This window comes from Manis javanica, chromosome 13, assembly GCF_040802235.1.
Source record: "Manis javanica isolate MJ-LG chromosome 13, MJ_LKY, whole genome shotgun sequence".
Taxonomy (NCBI): Eukaryota; Metazoa; Chordata; class Mammalia; order Pholidota; family Manidae; genus Manis; species Manis javanica.
Genome location: NC_133168.1, coordinates 79,173,331 through 79,186,068, shown reverse-complemented (window position 1 = coordinate 79,186,068; position 12,738 = coordinate 79,173,331).

The window sequence follows — 12,738 nt, the reverse complement described above, 5'->3', positions numbered from 1 at the left end:
AAATACAACTATAAGATATTATTCTGAAAAATTATATGCCAAAAAATTGGACAGCCACGAAGAATTGGACAAATTCCTAGCAACATGCAATCTCCCAAGACTAAACAAGAAAGAAGTAGAAAATCTGAATAGACCAATTACTAGTAATGAAATTGAAGTGGTAATCAAAAAATTCCCAACAAATAAAAGTCCAGGACCAGAAGGCTTCAAGGGAGAATTTTACCTAACATTTAAAGAAGAGTTAGTACCTATTTTTCTCAAGCAATTCCAAACAATTGTGGAGGAAAGAAAGCTTCCAAATTCATTGTATAAGGTCAGCACCACTGTAGTACCAAAATCAGACAAAGACACTGCAAAAAGAAAAGAAAAGAAAAGAAAACTACAGACCAATATCCCTGATGAACATACATGCAAAATTCTCAACAAAATATTTGCAAACCAAATTAAGTTACATTAAAAGGATCATGCATGTTCACCATGACCAAATAGGATTTATTCCAGGGATGCAAGGATGGTTTGATATCCACACATCAATCAGTGTGATACACCACATTAACAAAAGAAAGGATAAAAGCCATATGATCATCTCAATAGATGCTGAAAAAATGTTTGGCAAAATTGAGCACCCATTCATGATAAAAACTCTCAACAAAGTGGAAATAGAAGGAATATACCTCAACACAATAAAGGCCATATATGAGAAGCCCACAGCTAACATCATACTCAATGGCAAAAAGATGAAAGCTTTTCCTCTATGATCGGGAATAAGACAAAGATGCCTACTCTTAACACTCTATTCAACATAGTACTGGAAGTCCTAGCCAGAGCAATCAAACAAGAAAAAGAAAGAAAAGGTATTCATATTAGTAAAGAAGAAGTAAAATAGTCACTATTTGCAGATGATGTGATGCCAGATATAAAAGACACTAAACACCAACAAAAAAGCTATTATAACTGATGAATAAATTCAGTGAAGTTGCAGGATACAAAATCAATATATAGAAATCTGTTGCATTTCTACATACAAATAATGAACTAACAGAAAGAGAAATTAAGAAATCAATGCCATTTACAACTGCATCAAAAAGAATAAAATTCCTAGGCATTAATTTAACTAAGCAGATGAAAAATCCATATCTGAAAACTCTAAGACATTAATGAAAGAAACTGAAGAAGACACAAGTAAAGGGGAAGTTACTCTATGCTCATGGATAGGAAGAATTAATATTGTTGAAATAGCTATGCTCTTCAAAGCAATCTAGAGATTCAATGCAATCTCTATCAAAATACAAATGGCATTCTAAACAGACCTAGAGCAAATAATCCTAAAATTCATACGAAACACAAAAGACCCTGAATAGGCAAAGCAATCTTGAAGAACAAAGCTAGGGGTATCGCATCCCCTGATTTCAAATGATATTACAAAGCTATAGTGATTAATATGGTACTGGCACAAGAACAGACCAATAGATCAATGGAACAGAACAGACAGCCCAGAATAAACCCATGCATATGTGATCAATTTTTATATGAAAAAGGAGGTAGGAATATACAATGGAGAAAAGTCTCTTCAGTAAATGGCGTCAGGGAAACTGGACAGCTATGTGGAAAAAATGAAACTGGATCACAGTCTAACACTATACATAAAAATGAACTCAAAATGAATTAAAGACCCAAATATAAGACATGAAACCATAAAACTCTTAGGAGAAAACATAGGCAGTGAACTCATGAACATTGGCATTAGTAATTTTTTTCTGGATACATCTCCCCAGGCAAGGAAACTAATCAAGTGGGATGACATCAAATAAACAGCTTCTGTACAATAAAGGACACTATCAACAGAATGAACAGGAAACCTACCATGTAAGAGATTATATTTGCAAATGATATATCTGATAAGACTAATATCCAAAATATATAAAAAATTCATACAACTCAACACCACAAAAACCAAATAACACAATTAAAAAATGGACCTTCCAAAGACATGCATGTGGCCATCTGGCTCATGAAAAGATGCTCCACACCACCAATCATCAGGGAAATGCAAATAAAAACCACAATAAGCTGTCACCTCGCACCAGTCAGAATGGCTAGTATCAACAAGACAAGAAATGACAAGTGCTGGTGAGGATGTGGAGAAAAGGGAGCCTCATGCACTGCTGGTGGGAATGTAACTGTTGCAGCTACCGTGGAAAACAGTGTGGAGGGTCCTCAAGAAATACCACATGACCCGGTAATTCCACCTCTGGGAATTTACCTAAAGAAAACACAATTTGAAAGAATTCCCTAGGGATGCATTTTTTGGGTAACTTTTTTATTGTAGAAAACTTTAAATGATATACACAGGCATAATCACATAAAGCCCTGGGCCCTTCCCCTCTCCCAGCTGTGATCACAGACCTGCTTCATACATCCTCTACCCCCTCCCTTATCCCCAGATTATTGTAAAACAAAAATCAGACATATCATTTGTGTTTCAGATGTATCTTTAGAAGGTAAGGACTCTTAAAAACATATATTTTCCTAAAATTATCATACTTTGAAAATGAGCAATAACTCCTTAAAGTCATCAGGTATCAAGTCTGTTCACATGCTAGAGGGTTTGTAAACTTACAGGTTCCCTCAGCCCAATCACACACAGAATCAGAATCCCAGGCGAGTCCAGGAATCTATATTTGATGTCTGCCTGAGTGATTCTGGTAGTCAGTCTGATAATCACTGGTTTAGGTGAACTTGTCAGTCTTTTTTGACCTTGAGACTATGACTTTTCCAATGTCACCCATCTGGAATCACACTAGATCAGACTGTTTCCAACTAGCATAGGAATAAATTTTGTGCACATTCTCAGAGGTGTCAGAACAAGAAATAGCACTGCGGAAAGAGGCAGGTTCCCAAGTTGGAGAGTCTTAGACCAATCAAGGACCATGAATGGGTCCTGGTAGCAGCATGAGACTCAGTTTCCTCAAGCAACAAATAAACATGATGGCAATTACTAGAACTGCCCATCTTATGGAGCCGCTATAGGGTTCAAGTTACAGTAAGGCACATGAACATACTCTCCAGACATCCATGCATATAGAAATGTCTCCTAACTTGACCATTGGTGCTGCAGGAGTTAAAAATGTACATGAGAGAGAGGAAGTCCAGAAAATTTTTTTTAAATAGACTTGAATGTGAGTGAAACAGTTTTGAAGTATTCACACTTATGTATGTGGAAAGAAAGAAAAATCATTAAATTTTAACTTTTTGTGCATATTTTAATTATTAAAAGCCACAACATTAGAAATTCCATTTGTTTAGAACTTTGCAGCAAGCCCCTAAAGCCTTGGGAGGGTTTCAGCAATAGAATGCTGTCATAAATACCTACTGTGTTGTTGTTAGGCTATGTTTCATTTTTATAATTATGTTCATTGCAACACTGTCTATAATGAACGTGGTACCTCACATATTGTAAATTTTTAAACTCTACATTCTATATGTGGGAGAAAAAAAGTGGACATATGTCCTGCCCCAAACAACTGGGCCTCCTTTCCAGCTGACTTGCATGCCTGGGGTTCACCAGCTTTCCACTGCCCACCTCTTTCTCCAGCCCACCCCTGGCCCACCTGATCACAAAAGTCTGGCAGATGCCAGTTGAAGGGCTGATACCAAAATACATATATTTTTTTAGTTTAACAATTTGGCTTATTTGCTGCAAGGCAATTAGGAAGATCAGCAAAGCAGGGTGAATGCCATCTTTAAAAGGCACATTCTAGATACATTTATTCTTGTACAATTCTCTACACCATAAATCTATGTTCTCATAAGCTGCCCCTATTTGTGAGATCACTTAGACTATGGATTAATGAGAACAAATGCTAATACTTTAAGCCAGGGGTCTGCAAACTACAACCTGTGGGTCAGATCCACTCTGCCTTCCATTTCTGTATGGCCCAGGAAAGAATGAATGTCTTCTATATTTTTAAGCTGTTGAAAAATCAAAATGAGATGTAACACATGACGAAATACTAATTTTAAATCTTGGATGAATAGTATCAGCTAATAAACAGATACTAAGTTACAGAAGTAAAAGGAAAGTATCCAACTCTTAAAAGTTAAAACTTGTAGCACCCCAAAATCTCATGACTATAGACTATCTATGGTTAAAAGAACATATGGGATGTGAACAGATCCCAGAAATGGGCTGCTTTAATTTGTCTGATGGTTCAAGTACAGTTGGAAAATATCCATCATATCATAGATAAATCTTCACAAATGCCTAGGGTGCCTAAATGGTTTTCTTGGCTTCACTGGAGATGGCTGGTAATTATAGATTTGCTTTGTTTATGTCACCGTATTCCTATTATGTCAATATGTGTGTGCAAATTAGTTAGTAGTTTAAAACCTATACATACTTAAGGTACTCTACAAGAAGATATGTCAAAGAAATAATCAATCCTCCCAAGTTTCCTTCATATGCTACATCTATAGCTTTTCTTCTTCCTTCCTAATTACAAACTTTAAATAGAATTCGTGCCTCATATCGAATTTACCGAGTATCATAATTCCTCCAGGTGGTAAAGATACCTCGAGACAAGTGCTGGGCATAGAAGCCACAGGGCATAAATCTACAAAGAAGTAAAAAGCTAACCTTTGCAAACAATATGGCTTCTCTCTCACTTACCAACTTTACATTTCCCTGTATGGCCCCGGAAGATGACTGGTTAGCCAGAGACGGGTAAGATTCCTCAAGGGAGGAACAACCTAAGACAGGCACAGTCGCAGGGGGGCCATCAGGTGAGAATTTGGGGATCAACAGAGGTGAGGCTCAGAACCTCACCCCCCCTGCTTTGAGAGAAATCTTCTGCATCCGTGGATGTCTTGCTGCCCTTGTCTAGCCTGGATTAATACTTAGTCCATAGGCACACACCTGATCATCTGATCATCTACATTTGCCTTCTTACAGCACTAAACTATGTTTTCTACCTTTATCTTGCATCTACCTACCACTTCAGCATTTTATTAAAAATAAAAATAATAATAATAATAGGAGAAATGTGGGATCAACATATAAATCAAGTACAAAAATCAAATGAATATTCATATTTGACCTGATGGTTTATAGGTCATATTGCATGATCAAAACCGAAAGTTTCTGTGATGACTGCCCTTGTACTGTTCACCATGTAAGAATTTATTCACTCTGTAAGAATTCGTTCACCATGTAAGAACTTGTTCGTTATGCTTCAGAAGATTGGAGACTGACGAGAATTAGGCTTGAGATGGATTAATGATTGTACATTGAGCATTGACCCCCCTATACTGAATTTTATTGTTGTTAACAACCATTTGATCAATAAATATGAGAGATGCCCTCTCAAAAAAAAAAAAAAAAAAAAAAAAAAGTTAAAACTTGATTTAACTATACTTGTCTTGCTGAAACCAAAAAGACAACGGATTTCACAGCTTTTCTCGGAGAGCAATGATAATTAGCCTAGAAGAAAGCACTTTAATCCAGAATGAGATTCTCAAAGTTCTCTGCTGGAAAACTAGAATCCAGTATTGGGGGATATATATAATTATAACTCATTCTAAAAGATCCAGCAACTTGGCTACATGCAAGTCCCCAGACATGTTTTGGGGGATTTCATGTGTATGGTACTGGCATCAAAAGATTAATCGCAAACTAGGTTGCCTGGGGAAACAGCTCTAGGGGCAAAATCTGAATTATTATTTTTTAGCTTACAATTGGAGTTTCTTACATTGAAACAGACAATAACTATGAAATCAGTTCTACATATATTTGGGAAAAGCACAAGATGAATGAATATGCTCTCAGCCGGCCCAGGTGGAAGGGCAGAGAGCACACAGCAGGCATTCCACCATATGCAAGTGACAACCTGGACCGCACTCCTCTGGGCACCTGCTCTCAGGGAGCGAGCAGTGTGGCGGCATGTGGCCGCTCTGTGTCCCGTTTCCTACGTCACTTCCTTTCCAGGAGGCCAGGCCAGCTATCCAAGTTGATAAGATTCTCTCCTCCAAACTCACATAATACTTGCTACATCACTCTTTTTTCTCTTAATAACATAAGATCATATTATTATTTTTAACTTTTATAGTTGACATGCATAAGCATACAGCTCAGTCACCTCAAAATGAACACACCAGAGCAAAGCAACAATAAACAGAATATCCGTAACATCCCAGAAGCCCCACTTACGTCTCTCGATGACTCTCCATTTCTTGTCCAAGTTAAACACTATGCTGACTTCTAATATCACAGATTAATTTATCTTGTTTCTGAAGTTTATAAAAACAGAATCATAGAATTTATTTTGTTTCTGTTAGGTTTCTCTTGCTCAAAGTTGTGTGTGTGCACGTGTGTGTGCACACTTGTGTCTGTGTGTGCGCATGTGTGTGAGTGCCCTGTGTGTACAAGCATGTTTGCATGTGTCTGTGAACCTGTGTGTGTGTGCATGCATGTGTGTGTGTGAAAGGTCCACCTTTCAGTGGCCTGTGGCAGATCTTCCAGATCAACTGCTGTGCACAGTCCTGTGTACACCCTGCTGTCATTTGCTTCTAGTGAACATTTGGGTTATTGCCATTTTTTAACTGTTAAGGATAGTGCTGCTCTGAATAGTTTGGTAGGTGTCTTTATGCGCAGCCTGAATAAATGTGTCACTTGGGTGCATATCTAGGAGTGGAACTACTGGTCATGGGGCACACATATGCTCATTTGGTAGATAAAGTCAGTTTTTGAATCATGTGCATTAACAACAGTAGGGCAACAAGGTAACAGGGCATCAGCTGCCATTCTCGTCAGTCATAAACCACTCTGGTGTCTACGAGCGGTGCGTTACTGCATTAATTCTCACTGCTTGAGAAATCAGCCCTGTTCTCACATGTTTATCCACCATTGCATGTTCTCATCTGTGAAGTACCTTTTTAAGTCTCTTGTTTATTTTTCTACTGGTGTGTCTATTGATATATTCTGGATGTAAGCTTTGCATCTGTTAAATAAGCCCTTCACCACCCTGTGGTTTGCCTTTTCACTCTCTGAGTATTATCTTCTATTCTTAATTTTTGAGTACTTTTTAATTTTAATATATTCTAATGTACCCAGCTTTCCCTTTATGGTTAGCACTCTTTTATGCCTTATTTGAGAAATTGTCTGTAGCCCCAAATCATAAAGGTTACCTCTTGTATGATCTTCTCAAAGTTTTATTGTTTTACCCTTCATATTAGATAAATGGTAGACTTGGAATTCATTTTTGTGTATATTTTCAGGGTAGGAGTTAAGTTTCATACTTTTCCATGTTTATATCCCATTTTTCTGGGCATCACTTATTGAAAAAAGAATCCTGCAGCTGCTCTGCCCTGCAGCCACCTTTGCCATAAATCAAGTGTCCATATGTGTGTCAGTCTGTCTCTGAACTAATAATTTTCTTTCTTTGGTCTATTTGCCTATCATTGCCCAAAAACTGCCTAAATTGCTGCAACTTTATAACTCAGTCTGATATCTGGGAGACAAAAGCCTTCCACTCTGTTCTTCTTATTACAGATCATCTTGATCCTTCTCGATCCTTTGCTTCCATCTAAGTTTTAGAATCAGAACCAGTTGGGATTTTTGCTGGGATGGCATTGAATTTGTAGATCAATTTGGGGAGAACTGATATATTTATAAATAGAAACAATTTTAATCCATGAACACAGTGTAACCTCCTACCTCCCCATTTCATTAGATCATCTTCAGTTTCTCTCATGAATGTGGTATAGATAGCTTCTCTGTGTAGTCCATGTGCATCTTTTAAAAAATTTAGTCCTCGATATTTTTGCACCATTGTAAACATCTTAATATTTCACTTTCCAACTGTTTGTTGATGGTGTGATTTTTAAAATAGTGACTTTGTGTTTAACAAGTCACTTATTTGCCAAACTCACTTATTTTTTCTAATGATTTGTGCTGTCCGTATACACAATCGTCTCGTCTGTAAGTAATGGCAGCTTCCTTGGCTCTCCTCCTACCCCTACACTTTTATTGCCCTGCCTAGGACTTGCCACTGTGATGCTGAAGAAAGGTGGTGATATCAAAATTCTTGTTTACTTCCTAATCTTAGATGGAAAGGTGTCAACATTTCACTGCTCAGTATGTTTTTAAAAAAATACCCTTTACCATAATAGTGATGTTCCACTCTATTCCTACCTTAAAAAAAAATACCCTTTATCATAATGGAGTACCACTCTATTCCTAGTTGCTAAAAGTTTTTCCTTTTAAATCATAAATAGAGTTACATTTCCCACATACTTTTTCTTTGTTAATTCTATGATTACATAATTTTTCTTTTTTTTTTGTATATTGTTAACATGCTACTCCCAGAAATGAGCCCAAAATTTTGTGATTTCTTTTTACCCTTTTTATGCAGTGATATATTTAATTTGCTAATATTTTATTTATAAATTTTGTGTTCATATGCATGAGGAAGATTGGCCCATCATTTTTGTTTCTTATACTGTTCTTGTTAGCTTTTGATGTCAAAGTTATGCTGGTCTCATAAAATTATTGGGAAGTGTTAGCTTTTTTCTCTTCTCTGAGCATTCCTATCCCCTAAAACAGTTGATGGGATTTACTAGGACCTAGAGGTTTTTTGGGGGGAATGAAGGGTAGTAAGGACAGGGGGAGTTTAAGTACAAATGCAATTCTTTTAATAATTATAGAGCTATTCAAATTTTCTACTTCTTCTTGTGTCAGCATTAGAAAGCTTTATTTTTCTGAAATTATGTTCGTCTAAAATTTCAAATTTATTTACATGAAGCTGTTCATAATATCTTCTTAAAATCACTCTCATGTATATAGTATCTGTAGTAATGCCTCTCATTTCATTATTGGTATTGATTTGTGCCTTGGGGGTTGTCAGTTTTTTACTTTATTTACTAGCATGTAAGGAGGCCATGAAATAATGGGAAATGTGAGTATCTGATAAAAAAAGAGACTCAAATTCTTAGACTGGACGATGGGCTTTATTGGTATTATTTCAGGAAGTTCAACAACTTTTTAGAATAACAGCTTTATTAAGATATAATTCAACCCCCATAAAATTCACCTTTAAAGTAATATAAATCAGTGGCTTTTAGTATATTCATGGAGCTATGCAATCATCATCACTATAAAATTTTAGGATATTTTTCTTCACCCCCCAAAAAAAGCCCTGAACCCATTAGTTCATATTTATGATGAATTTCAAAAATTAAAACATTTTCATCTTAGTTCGTTTTGCTGAAAGGAGAAAAATCAAGGATAATATTGTGGCACAATTAGTATTTCTATAATTCATTCTTAATCAATGAAAAATTATTCCCAGTTTTAAAATTTAAGAGTATAAATTATTTGTGTATATTTGTGTATAAATCATTCTTAGTCAATGAAAAAATTGTTCCCAATTATTAAATTTAAGAGTATAAATTATTTGTGTAGGATATAATCATTAAACTGAAGCACATTATTTAGAAATAGAGTATAACATTGTGCTTTTCTGTACTAATTAAAAAATGTAAAACGTCATAGCTGATCTAAGAAGCTTTAATTTGGAAACTTTATATGTGAGTTTTTATGCAATGTCAAGATTTTATTGAAGTCTGGAAAAAAATACTGTAAAACATTCGTGTGGGGAGGGGAGGATAGGAGGCAGGACCTTGATTGTGGTGCTATTTTCATTGGTGTGTACATATTTGAAAATTCAACAGGTTTTACCCTTTATAATGTGTAGTTTATTACACATTAATTACACCTCCATAAAGCTGGAGAGGAAGATTCTGCTTATCTGGAACCCAAATCATGGCATATATAATAAATGTCATGTGCTTGGTTAGAGCGGTTTCCTGTTGCAGACTCACTTTTGAGGTGGTTAGGCTTAGGAAAAATCTGGCTACTTTTTTTGTTCTGATCCTTTTTAAGACATTTAACTTTGGTAATTTTGCTTCTTTTTTTTTTTTTAAAGAAATGGGCATACATATGTAGCATAAGCATTTTAGAAGTAAATCAGTTATCAACACTGGGACTAAAACCACACATTTCAATTGCATAAGATCTTTTTCCTTGTCTGAAAATGAACTATCATCTTTTTAAGTTTAAATGCAATGTTTGAAATAAAGTGTTTCCTGATAAGAAATCCCTGCAGAAATGCACACATTATAATAACTTACAAAGTTTGTTCAGAAACTGGATTTTTAAAATTGGATTGCCAAATTATCAAAATTTATGACTATGGTATTATTGGCTCTAGAAGAAAAAAAATTGCACAGTGTGCCCAAATTTAGGTGCCCTATGCTGCAGCATTGGAGGCCCTCTGGTCTGAAAAGGCGATGGGTCAGGGGACAGAAGCGGTCCCTGCCTTGCCTTGCGTGCCCAAGCTGTACCCTGTAAATGCTATGATCTCATTCTCCTGCCAGCTTACAGATTAATAATGCTAGACAAGGAAACACAGTTGGAAGAACTGATGATAATAGATCTGTCATTGGAATTCTAAACATTCAAGGTGCCAGGATGGTAAATCCGGGAGTTTGTTGATTAATTATGCTCTTATGTGGAAGAATGCTATCCACCTGTATGGCAGAGATGAGCTCTGGAATCAGACCCACCTTGATTTCTGTCCTGATTCTTTAGCTTGATGAGCTTTATGGTCTTGAGCAGGTTGGTTGACTTTTCAAGTGTTTAACTCACAAATATGTAACACTATTGCCCACTGCTGGGACATCATTTCTCCAGCTTCTATTGCTTTCAGCAGCATTGACAGCTTTTGTTGCGACTGCCTTTCCCAGGACAGGCGTACAGCAAACCACCTCGGGAGATGGAGAGTGTCTTCCTCTTTCCAATCTGCAAGTGGCAGCTTTGTTTGCTGCCCTGTGTAATAAAGGTAACATCTCCCTCTGGGGTAAAGGGCAGATTTGTTTGCAAATCATATAGAAGTTTGGGGGTTCCTAAGCTTTGAGCTGGTCAGCTGTGACACAAGCCCACCATACGTACAGTATCCCCTGAGACATTCTGTCACCCCCATGGGACAAGAGAGTAGCAAGGGGGACAGGGTCATGTGAAACTGCTGCTTGCTGTCAAGGAGCAAGGAAGCCCTTCATCTCTGAGCTAGGAGACTCGTGTCCTCTGCCAGCATCCATGACACTGTGCCAGGCTGATTGCTGTTGGCTTGCAAGAGGGAGGAGCCTCATGCGCTCCTGTCACTGACACCCACCTTCAGCATTACTGTGAGGGATGTAGGAGGTGTGAGATCACCTTGGCAAATGCCAGTCCTTCAAAAATGTGCTTTCTTCCTTTCTGATATTTGTCAACCATTCATTGCTTTTTATCAGGTTTCAGTTGATACTCTTAATTCTATTCAAATCCCACATTCTGGTGATACCTGCTGGACAAAGAGCCAGATGAAAAGTAAGTGCGTTTTCTGGCATTTATCTCTCAGCTCAAAACAGCTATTCAGGTGCTTCCAAATGGTACACTAAACCTTCCAATTTCCCAGTATCTGGCACTGGTGCACATTTAAAATGTTATGTCAAAAGTACACCTTGTACATTGGAGCCCATGTTTATAAGAAAAAGATGCTACGAAGGAATGTCCATCGCTTAGGGATCCTTCTTAGTGTGTTTTCTTATTGTGGTTTCCAGGAAGTGGAACAATCAACTATGAATAGATAGTGAAAACAAAAATAAAAGTTCATTCACTGAGAGAAATGGGCTTGTCAGGCTGGCTGTGTTACAGATCCATGACCGAGGATTAGTGATTATGCATCCGCTCAGACTCACTCATATTGTTTCTCACTTCTATTCAAAGAAAGGGTAGAATCCTCCCGACTTTCATGTTCTCTCTCACCGGCTGGATGCCTGCCAATTTGGATATTGATCATAGACGGTCACATTACTACCCCAGCAAGAGTTGACAACGCTTAAGTTTCTTCTTACCGAAGCTTCCTGTAAAAATCTCACAGGGATATCATGAAATATTAAACTGCAGGAAATAGCACTTCTTTGTCAAAACAGAGGAAAGCATGGAAACCAGTACGTTCCTGATGGTTAGTTTCACTGAAAAGTGGCCCAGTGAAGTGTTGTAGATTTCTCTCACGCTGCTCTTGCTCCCAGGTGATTTGTGGTTGGGTGTGGCTTTAAGTTGGTTAGAGAAGAGAAGATCTGAGGTTCTTCTGGTCTGTGGCAATTTCCCCACCTAAGCCCTCCTCCCTGTACCTGTGCCCATTTGGGATGGTTATGGCTTCTTCTGGGGAATAATCAACAGGGACACAAAATGGAATGTTTGCTTGGCTCTCTCATCTGCTGCCGGGCCTCAGGCAGGCAGGAGGCCCTGGAGGGGGGCCCATGGTGACAAGTGGCCTGCCTGGGTGAGCTCAGGTGGGCGCCGCGTGCTTCCCCAGCGCACCGGGCTGGTGGGTGGCGAGCTGTCCGGTCAGGCAGCCCTGTAGCTGCCTGGTGCTCTGGTCCCACTTGGGCCCCAGCTGGCTGTCCTCACCCTGCATCAGTTGCTGGGCCCTGCATCCTGACAGTATCCCGAGGACAGTATCCTGAGGACAGGGTCTCCAGGATAGTTGGGGCTGACTCCCTCCCAGCTCCCCAGGCCCGGCCAGCCTGGCAGTAAACCTTGGGCACAAAGGCAATGTGAGGCAGGCCAGGAGCATGTTCAGGAGCTCTGCTGCTTTTGCCGCTGGGCTGATTTCCCTAAGGTGCTGAGCAGAGAGCAAGGTG